Source organism: Ostrea edulis, chromosome 2, assembly GCF_947568905.1.
Source record: "Ostrea edulis chromosome 2, xbOstEdul1.1, whole genome shotgun sequence".
In the NCBI taxonomy this organism is placed as follows: Eukaryota; Metazoa; Mollusca; class Bivalvia; order Ostreida; family Ostreidae; genus Ostrea; species Ostrea edulis.
The window spans coordinates 21,413,435-21,425,479 of NC_079165.1; the positions used below are offsets into that span (position 1 = coordinate 21,413,435).

At 35.8% G+C, this 12,045-nt stretch overlaps 1 long non-coding RNA gene across 1 annotated transcript; it reads left to right on the top strand.

Annotated features, from left to right (window-relative positions):
• Nucleotides 1–328: 328 nt before the first annotated feature.
• On the top strand, nt 329–3,920 carry LOC130052169 (uncharacterized). The gene is made up of 4 exons (XR_008800546.1): nt 329–377; nt 3,114–3,195; nt 3,351–3,492; nt 3,758–3,920. It is a non-coding gene; the product is annotated as an uncharacterized LOC130052169 (long non-coding RNA).
• Nucleotides 3,921–12,045: the final 8,125 nt, after the last annotated feature.

The window sequence follows — 12,045 nt, forward strand, 5'->3', positions numbered from 1 at the left end:
GAATATTTTAACCCGAAAACACAACTCTTTAGATAACATTCAACTTGACCTTTCAGATATGACACATAAGATACATGTGATTTATAATGGTAAATACAAGTTCCGGTTTTCCACAATCTATCGAAGTACATTATTAATTTCATTGATAATAGTAACAGTAATTGATAACAGTAATTTGTCATTCTCTTGAACAATACGTCATAGCTTTAGTGTCACATCAATTCAGATTAAATATCAAAATGCAACAGCTTGCTGAAATAGGGAAATATATTTCGATAATGACTGTCTACTTAACAGAAAATTTATAACATATAGGGTTTAATTTTTAGTATATATAACAATCGAATATTCTTTGTTTGAAAGCACTGGAGCATAAGGTATGTACACTTCTTGCATTTTTGTCAATTTATCAAAGAATTACATGTAGAGAGGTTACATGATGAATATGTATTGGTTTCAGCTAACAAGGCTTGTAGCAAAATTGTCTTTGTCTCTAAAGCTTATTTTTACAACTATAGTTTAAACTTACTTGGCTTTAATTCTACATTCTAGGCACATGATCCCACCTATGGTGTTTCCCGGGGTCCGTGTTTGCCCAACTATTTATTTTGCATTGCTTATGGGATTTATGAGACTGATCACTGTTCGTTATCTTCACCTTTCATTTAGCAATCCTACTTAAACTTCAAGTTAACCTTCAGAAGATTAAAGTCTTCAAAATCCCGCTTTAGTTTTACATACATTTGATATACCAGTGAATGGGACGAATGAATGAAAAGGTGAAAATAACGAACACTAACAATTGGCAGGAAACATGTCCAACAGCAATTTACCCAATGACATGTTTTAATGGTAAATTAGATCGCTATAATGACCATAAAATTTGCGAACCGTTGCTTTTAAACGACACCGTTGAAACCCATGTAACATCAACGTATTTGTTAGTTGTAACATCAACGTATTTGTTAGTAGCCTGTCCCGATTTAAAAACTGACCATACAGAGAACAGGCTCTTGGGTATAAAATCAGTTGAGAAACTTAAACACTATATGTAGATGATAAAGGAGAATTGCTACCTAAATATGGGAAGTTGAAGATGGAAAAGTTGAAATTGTCCCGTTCATGATAAAATAGATAGTTTGCCGTTAACATCTATGTTAAAAAATGCCTAAATAGGAGGCAGATGTGGGAGAATCTATGTTGTCTTTAATGTCAAGATCACGGGTTCCCTGCATGACAGGCCAGGGCACCGTCTTTGATTGTACACAATACGTGTTCTTATAGGGCATGGTCACGATCTGAACTCATATGAGGTACATGTACCGTAGCTATAGTGGATTCCAAAACCCTTACAAACAGACACATTGCTCTATCTAGTAAATGTTCGTCCAAGTCCCTATCTTTACCCCGTATAAATATATCAAATGCTTTAAAAGAGAAGCTTCAAACGTATTGGGCCACAACATATGCGAGAAGTGATGTAAATCAAATGTGGATCTTAAACAATCCAAGAAAAACTTATATTAAATTTGAGGAAATGACAAAAATTTTCTAAAATCAACAACATCAAAGCATATGGCTTTTCTAGACTTTACACAATCATTCCTTACTGTAAATCAAAGAATAGGCTTTTTGACATCACAGACAGCTGCTTCTTTAGTAATAATGGAATACGGAAATAGTCGTATCTTGTGATCAGTCATCCAAAAATACCTTGTCAAACATCACTCTGATTCTCAGCACAACTACTCTCCTCGCGCCGGTAAGTGAGGAAGTTTCCCAGTTTACTTTCGGAAGGTCGGTGGTCTCGTCCCAGGTACATTGTATCTGGGTTCTCTCTTCTACCAATAAAAACTAGGCGCCACCTTATAACTGAAAAATTGTTGAGTGTGGCGGAAAACATCAATCAATCAATCAACTCTCCTGTTGATATTAAAAAGACGCCAGAGTTCCTCATTGACAATATCTACATAGTCTTTGGTGACCTGGTCTTCTAATAGTTTGTTTGAAATTCCACGGGCACAAGATAATCTGTTTTATCATCTTCTAAGACAGTATATATTCACGACAAAAGAAAAGTTCTTGCTGTGGTAATCAGCTCGACATTTAGATATATTGACGACGCTTTATATCATACGAACACTCATTTTCATTCACACATGTATCTCGATTCAATATAACTCAGTGAACTCGTAATACGACACCATGGAGTCTTCTACAAATCATTCATACTATGATATTTTATACAACATAGATGATCAAGAAAAACTAACAACTCAACGTTATGGCAGGAAGGGTGGTTTTATCTTCTCAACTTTATGACAAACGGAATGATTTCAGCTTCTCCGTCGTCAACTTCCCATATCTATATATGTAACAATATTCCATTATTACCTACATTTAGTGTTTATGTCTGAAAACTAATTTAATATACAAGAGTATGTGCGCATGATAGGTTTTTAATCGAGTCAGGCAACTGGCAATTAAGTTGATGTTACATAAGTTTCAACATTCTCGTTTATAGGCAACATTTTGCAGATAACGATCTACATGTAATTTGCAAATACATCTTGTCATTAGGTAGAATACTGTCTTACAAGTTCCATACCAATTGTTAGGGCGTTCTTTACATATTGATTTTGATTGCGGATTACACCGTTTCCCTGATCAAGATAAAGGGTTCACGACAGGTGTGACCGGTCAGCAGGGGATACTCCCTCCTCTTAGGCACCTGATCCCACCTCTGGTGTGCCAAATTGGCCTACTTGTTTGTCCTACTCTTAATTTTGTATTCTTGATAGGAATTATGAAATGGATTGATGTTCGTAAATTTCACTTTTCATTTTAAACCTAGAATAAACCGAAAACAGAAACGTAATTTATACTACTTTTATGACATATTTTTCTATCCAAACCTCATCAAGTTAACTATTGGAAACTCCAAAACCAGCATATCTGTCAATGGAGAATTTGAAATTTCTTTTGATATGAAAACTTCAAAGGTTTTGATCAAAATTAATACTCACCTTTTTGTTGTCAGAATTTGACGCATGGATTGATATTTGTTCGAGTAGTTTTGAGAAATCATTTGACTTTTTGAAATTTTCTGTTAGGGACTGGTGACAAGAGATCAGAATGATTGCAACATTCCTCTATGTTTTCCTTCTTATGACTGGAGTCGAGTTGAGTAAACACGTAAGGATCTATTTTGTATTGCTTATTCAAAACATCAATAACTTGAATCTTAATGAATCTCTAATTGATGGGTTTCCTTCCTATTGTGTTCCGTCTTACTTTTACATGGCATTGGTAATTAACTTAATGAACACATTTTTTGTTTTCTTTTTAAGAGAGGATCCCAAATTCCATGTAGTTTTGGAGAATACGATTTGAACAGGGATGGAATCATTCTCATAACCGAATTCCTGTATGCTGCAGATGGTTATGAGAAAATGAGTCCGGGGACCATTTTTAACACACTAGATAAAAATCGTAAGGAATCTGCTTTTCTATCCAGCGTTAGTACTCCTCTAGACTGCAAATGACAGGAAATTATAGTCAATACATTAATTCTTTCTTTTTTTTACAAAGAAAGATTCAGATTGAAAACAGATGTTCACTCTGGATTACAAATGAAAAAAAAAAAATAACAGGTCAATTGAAATATGATTTAAAAGATTAAGAGTACATAAATCATCAGATGTTTTGATAATTTTCTGATTGCAATACTGATCGACAAATTCATCGTTTTGTTTAGATGATGGCAAAGTGGTGCGTGTCGAATTCATAAAAGCTTCTCCTGGGCTTTTACGTGAGGGCATATTTGATCACTGCAAACGACGCAAGCCGTGTGTTTGGCACTGCGAGGGATGCTCAGATTGTTAGCATGATCTTTAAGAAATTAAAACCATTGTAGAGCCTGGTGTTTTAGTATTAACGAATTTTTGTTCAACAATATCGGCTTAACATACATTTCAGAGATGTGTTTAGTGTATCCAATATAGTAGAAATTTGGGATGGTCAAAGATATCTCAGCTGGTGGCAATATCATCAATATCCGGTTGGACATGACAACAATGAATTCTAGATAAACAACTTAAATATTTAATGTCAACAAAACTATCCTGGTAATAGTAATGCATGGATTCCGGTTTCGACTACCAGCCAAGCTATGTAATCTTTTCCTACTACAGATTGTGGCTCGGCCAGCCTGTCATAAAAAAACCGAATAGCGCAACTAAATTATTTACAATTTACGTAAAACAAAACATGTAAAATAATAACACTACTCATGTTACTAATAAGGCATACGGGCTACAGCTGATTTTCCGTGCTTATCAAAGTTCATTCCATGACTCAAAAAGGAAATCTCAGTGTACCATCCCCCCTCGAAACAACATGTTTATACTTCGGTATCCTTCGTGTTGTAGTAAATATTATTTGATAGCAAGAGCAGTATAATCAATATTAGGACATACCAAATTCAAGGTAAATATACATCTGAACAATGTCTGATATTGATAGACCCTCCATATTCCTAACGACCATCTGTTATAATCTCGCAATCAGATCACAGCCGTTTACCTCATCAGGATATGGGGCTCACGGCGGGTGTGACCCGTCGACAGGGGATGATTGCTCCTCCTGGGCACCTGATTCCACCTCTGGTGTGTCCAGGAGTCCGTGTTTGCCCAACTATCTATTTTGTGTTGCTTGTAGGAGTTATGAGATTGATCACTGTTCGTTATCTTCACCTTGCATTGATGAACGTACGTGTATCATAAAAGATCCGAACATTGATAATTCTGGAAAATCTAGTAAAAGAATATAAAATTGACAAGCGAACACAAATCCCTGCATATACCAGACATGGAAGCAGGTGCCTAATGGGAATGAACATTCACTTATTGACCGGTTACACACGTCATGAGCTCTCAATCTTGATCAGGTAAACGGATTGATTCATAAGCTTTTTCTTTATTATCTCAATTTGTTATCATTTCCTGTATTTTTCAAGGATTTAATGTTCTTTGTTTTATTTTTTTTTTTTAACATATAAAGCGCTTTGGGGTAATTGTGTTGATTAGATAAAGCGCTCTATCACTGTACAATGAAACGTGAAAATTACGAATTGTGATCAATCTCAGAACTCCCTGGATATACCAGAGGTGGGATCAGGTGCCTACAAGGAGTAAGTATCACCTGTCAACCGGTCACACCCGTCGTGAGCCCTATATTTTTATCAGGTAAACAGAGTTATCCGTAGTCAAAATCAGTGTGCAAAGAGCGGCCTAACATTCGTGGTACAGGGATTTCAACAGTCTCGATTGAAGTCAACATTTCGCAAATTCTATGGTCGTTATAACCATCTAGTTCGTCAATACAACCTCGCATTGGGTCAAATGCTGTCTGACGTGTTTCATACCGATTGTTAAGCCGTTCTTGGCACACTGATTTGACTGCGGATAACTCCGTTTACCTGATCAGGATATGGGGCTCACGGCAGGTGTGACCTGTCAACAGGGGATGCTTACTCCTCCTAGGCACCTGATCCCACCTCTGGTGTGTCCAGGGGTCCGTGTTTGCCCAACTATCTATTTTGTATTGATTGTAGGAGTTATGAGATTGATCACTGTTCGTTATGTTCACCTTGCATTCGTATGAAACACATCAGGCAGCATTTGACCTAATAATAGGTTGCATTGGCAAACTAGATCTTTAGAACAATTATACAATTTTCGAATTGCTGACACTAATAATAAATAATACGTATGTAAAGACTATGTAGTGTTCTGTTTTTGAATCACTGGGATGTATATATTGACATGTATGCTAAAAACGCTTCGAACGCACACAAAAGTATACCTAGGACTGTAATGGACGGAATGTGTGCACAATGCGCCACTATATTCCAGTTAGTCCGTTTATTGAAAAATTCACAATGATACATCTTTCCATTCTGACAGTAAACATGTGTCACTGCATTATACAGACTGCGGCACATATAGTCCTTGCTAATCAACAATTTCCAGTTAGGGGTAACATAGAAATAGATTTTTTCTGTATTATTGTAGCCTTCAAACTAATACTGTAATGTTTACTGTTTGGAGTGTTTTGGTTCATAAATATGATCAGATGCTAAAGGTGGATACACAGGTATGTTTGTTTTAACAAGATGGAAAGAGAGGAAGAATAGAGATAATAGAGAGAGAGAGAAAAGCTATCAGTTTCGAAAAATATCTCAGATACCTAATTTAGGCCTGCTAGTCATCGATTGTCTTATAGATTACAGGTATAGATATAATTCATCATTCGGCTACATGGATATCATGGAAGCGCAAATGAAAAGGTGAAGATGAGAAACAGTGATCAAGATCATAACTCCTAAAAGAAATACAAAATTAAGAGTTGTGCAAACAAAGACCCCTGGAATCAGATGCCAAGGGGAAGTAAGCATCCCCTGTCGACCGGTCACACCTATCCTGAGTCTTGTATCTTGATTAGGTAAATGGAGTAATCTGTAGTCAATATCAATGCGTAAAAACGAACTAACAAATAGCATGAAACACGTCAGACATCATTTGTCCCAATAACAGGTCTTATTGTGTTTTATTTCAACACCATATTGACTATCTTTTCTCAAAATAATATCTACTATACAATGTATCTATTTTTCAGTAGAATGATAATTATCGGGATATGCTTCAACGGCATTAAATAAAATGACACCGATTTCCATAGATGTTTGATAAATATACTTTTTGACTAATACAATAACTATGTTTAATGCTACACTTTCCTTCAAGTATACGTGTACGTAAAATCACATTGTTCGCGTAAACCTGATTATATTTGCCAGATGTTTGCTGAATCTAGTCCTTCAAATATGACTAGAATTTTTTGACAAAATCACATCCAAAACATGTACAAGTGATTCAGGTTCAAGTGAACACATTGTACATTGCTGACTGCCAATGTTCTCAAAAATAACGATATTCATTAACTCCTAGAATTCTATATCATTTAGTTTCACATCTTACACGCTTTTTGATTGGCTGAAAAATCAGTGGTATATCGTATACAACAATAACAACAACAACAAAACAATCGCCGGAACTAGTTCCTATTGAAATGTTGGGGATTCCTCACGATGCTTCCTATCTATAGATCTATCTATAGATTGGAAATCTTGAAAAGAAAAACGTAACATTATATCGATCTATATAAAATTTATTCAACGTCAACAAACAAATATCAAATATAAATAATAAATTGTAAAATAAACTATTAATAATATGATTTATCAGTTTGATGGTGATTATGTTCATGGATAAGTCAATTACCTTTCTGGGCTGTATACATGTAGAGGTCTGCTTGTTGGTCGTGACTATGTATATTATTGATTCGAAGCAGTCAAGTTGGGTCTTAGGACGATTGTATATCATAAGAATGAGTATCATCTGTGTCAAGTTAAGTTGACTAGTGTATTAGTGTTTACACTTTATCATGAGTATGTAATAGTATCATGTTTTATATATAGTGTTACTCTCACTATATATACTTGCATCGTGCTCAAAATCACACGGCCTCTCACCTCTGTCGGCGAGGGTTCGAATCCCGCTCGCGCTGGTAAGTGAGAAAGTTTCCCAGTTTACTTTCGGAAGGTCGGTGGTCTCTTCCCAGGTACATTGTATCTGGGTTCTCTCTTCCACCACTAAAAACTGGGCGCCACCATATAACTGAAAAATTGTTGAGTGTGACGGAAAACATCAATCAATCAATCAATCAGTACAGGTAAAAAAAAATCTCGGGTCCCGCGGACTGAAAGTGGACTTAGAAAAAAGTCGGTGTCTTTGAAAGTGTAGTTTCTGCGTATTCTATAGCAGTTGCGTGACCCTTTCAAATTCAAAGATACATATACACGACCAAATGATTGGCAATGATAGTAGTGTCAATTGATTTGCGTTAACGAACAAAATAAATCGTGAATCGCTAGAGATTTAAAGAATTGATTCAAATATCGATGAAAAAAATATTTTATAGTTGTTATCAATACACATTTCTCATTAGTTTGGAAATAAAACCACACGCCATAGAATTCTAGGGTTCTTTAAAATGCAAATTTTCCCATGGACCGCGACTGTTTTTAAGCAGCAAGCGCCAGCTGATTGACAGATAGAGCACTGGTATCTCGCGTATAACAATAGCAATTAGAAAATCGGTATATGTACTGAGTAAAATGTCAATTTAGTTTTCCTTGACTAAATAGATATATTTAATGATTTTATTGCTTTTTAGATTCATAATGGTGAAATAACTTTCCATAATATCTAATTAATCAATATTCAATTAGAATTTTACGTTACTCATTGTGTAGAATTAATAACACCCGACGACGTTTTGTCTATTAACAATAATAACTTTCATTCATCTGTCGATTCGATATATCCCTGTGATCTCGAAATAAAAGACTCCATAGAATTGTCCACTTCTGCTTCATATTTAGATATTGTATTGAAAGTAGACATTAACGGCAAATTGACAACTCAACTGTATGACAAACGCGATGATTTCAGCTTCTCCATCGTCAACTTTCCATATTTATGTAGCAATATTCCATTATCACCTGCCTATGGTGTTTATATCTCTCAACTGATTCGATACGCAAGATCTTGTTCTGCGTATAGTCAGTTTTTAAATCGAGGCAAGCTACTGACAAACAAGTTGATGGTAATGGGGTTTCAACAGTCTCTATTGAAGTCAGCATTTCGCAAATATTCTATGGTCGTTATAACGATCTAGTTCGTCAACCTATCATTGGGTCTAATGCTGTCTGACGTGTTTCATACCGATTGTTAGGCCGTTCTTGGCACACAGATTTTGACAACGGATAACTCCGTTTACCTGATCAGGATATAGGGCTCACGGCGGGTGTGACCGGTCGACAGGGGATGCTTACTCCTCCTAGGCGCCTCATCCCACCCCTGGTGTGTCCAGGAGTATGTATTTGCCCAACTATTTATTTTGTTATGCTTATAGGAGTTATGAGATTGATCACTGTTCGTTATCTTCGCCTTTCACTCATATTTTAAATGCACTTCTCTGTCGATTCACGTTATCTTCATTATTCACACACAAAGTTAAACACATTAGTATTTTTTTTTTAGTTAAAATTGCTCAACTTAGCTCAATAAAAAAGAGGATATCAAAAAAATTCTTGGTATTATGTTAATCATAATGAATGATATGAAAAAAGCTTAATAGCTTTATGCATCATTTACTGAAAGTTTAGTTTTACTATAAAGTAATTAATTTATCCCATCTTGAAATACAAATTGAATTATTTATACGAATTAAATAGATGAAAATATATTGTCGCAGTCAACTATTTAACCCGAGACGAAGTCTTTCATGCAAGTACCATAAAAAATTAACTTTGCGAAAGAAGTTACTGTCAGATGTTTTAGAAATTGAGTACCGCATTACAATGGACCCTCCAATTTAAATATGGTGCAGGGGCAATGTCTCATATACTGGATGACTTCTTCTTTATTGATCATGTTACCTCCTTTGGTTGTAGGAATGACTTGACAAATTTTCTTTTTCTGTGCAAAACTATCGGAGTTCCCATCAAAATGTCAAAAACTCAGACCCAACCACCAAAATTATAATTTATGGTATTGAAATAGATTCGGACCTAATGGAGGCACGTCTACCTTTAGACAAGGTCGCGAGAATCAGGAAGCATCTGTCACACATGTTAACGAAAACCCATACCACACTACGTGAACTTCAGTCCCTAATAGGGTTGTTAAATTTTGGCTGCTCAGTGATTGTTCCGGGTCGTGCTTTCCTTTGGCGTCTGATTCACCTAATTTGCGGAGTTAAAGAGCCGGGAACACGAATTCAGTTAACAACAGAATCTAAAGCAGATATCACGATGTGGTTAGATTTCATCAGTTCTTTTAACGGAAAATCAGTTTTCCTCCCTCAAAAATGATTATCATCAGATCATCTTACTCTCTACACAGACGCTACAACCTCCTTCTCCCACCACATCCACCCCCACCACATCCACCCTGGGATTTATGACTTTTAAATTCTTATTATTGCTTTGTACCGCCAAAACAGTTTGACCCCATAGAGATATTGGGTTACCTGGAAAAAAAATAAAGAAAAGTTCAAACAAACATTGCAGATTTGTAGCATTAAGTGTTGCTATTGCGACAATACAACTTGATGTATCATTAGCGGTTTGGACTGCTAATTTGTGGTTGTATCATTAAGTGTCGCAGCAACACTGCAAATGGAATGCTTAATGATACAATTGTATCACTGGGGGAATTGTATCATTCACGGTTTATACTGTAGACCGTTAATGTGATAATTTATATCATTAAGCGTTGCAACTGAACCCCTTAATGTAGTTTGTATCATTAAGCGTTATTGTTTCATTAGCAGTTTCTACAAATGTAAGCGGTTACGTTTAACAAACGTGTTTTAGAGTGTTTTATTTAACTTTACTTTCCCTGTATCTATCTATCGACGTCTCCATATGAATGAAATATTCTCGAGCGGGACGTTAGACAATATACAATATATCTATCTATCTATTTCAGCACAATAGCAGGAATGACCGGATACACAAGGAGTGAACATATTTGTAGGGCGGCTCTGGAATTGGCTTGCTTCATGATTACGACCATACGTTTATCAAATAAGCTCCATGTAGTAAATGAGTAATTTAATTTTACTCGTGACACAATTTGATTGACCAAGCATACTGACAAAATAGTTTCAATTGTGTAACCTAACCTGGTATGATGACAAGCCCCTTGATATTTTGTTTTACTTTACCACTCACTGTTAAGTACCAGGTAGGTCTACAATTATATTTAAAAAAATTAACAGAATCTTTTTAAACGTTCACCATATGATCTCAACTGATTCGATATGCAAGAGCTTGTTCTGGGTATAGTCAGTTTTTAAATCGAGGTAAGCTACTGACAAACAAGTTGATAGTACAGGGATTTCAACAGTCTCGATTGAAGTCAACATTTCGCAAATTCTATGGTCGTTATAACCATCTAGTTCGTCAATACAACCTCGCATTGGGTCAAATGCTGTCTGACGTGTTTCACACCGATTGTTAAGCCGTTCTTGGCACACTGATTTGACTGCGGATAACTCCGTTTACCTGATCAGGATATGGGGCTCACGGCGGGTGTGACCGGTCAACAGGGGATGCTTACTCCTCATAGGCACCTGATCCCACCTCTGGTGTGTCCAGGGGTCCGTGTTTGCCCAACTATCTATTTTGTATTGATTGTAGGAGTTATGAGATTGATCACTGTTCGTTATTTTCACCTTGCATTTGATAGATAGACTAGAATTTTTTCTAGGTCATGCAAACTAGTCGCATACTTGTACACAAAACAATGTGGTACTGTACATTCTATTTTCATTTCTGTCGGAGAATTCCCAACCTTTAAAATAGTTGTCTACATACGCACATCGTTCACGTTCATGAGAAAATGGCTACAATTTCTATTGGTAGAGATACATGTATCGAGGGCAAAAACATTGGAATGTAAATATTAGTATTTGAAGACTTCACTTATGTAACATCAAGAGTAAACAATTGCATGAACGTTCTGTCGGAGCGATTTTAAAAGTGCTGCTAAGTAAATATTAGATGTGAAGCCTACACATATTTTCTGTTGTCATGGTTGTTTGTTGTTGTTTTTTTTAAAACTCTACCTTCAATAACTACATTTGTAACTTTCAAAAATAAATTACGTGATCTGGTTACACGAAAATGTATGATGACTGTCTCCGCAACTAAGTGCTTCGCCGATAGTTGCTAAGTAAATCCTTGCAAGTGACTTGTACTTATAAATGTTTATTCACATTTTCATAAGCTAATATAAAACTTGAAGTTATATCTTATTGCATTAAATGGACCTAACCTTTATTTAATTTTATTCGATATTGTTTAACTTGGGACAGTTTACGCAGTTTGGAAAGTGTAAGCTGTCCCAAGTT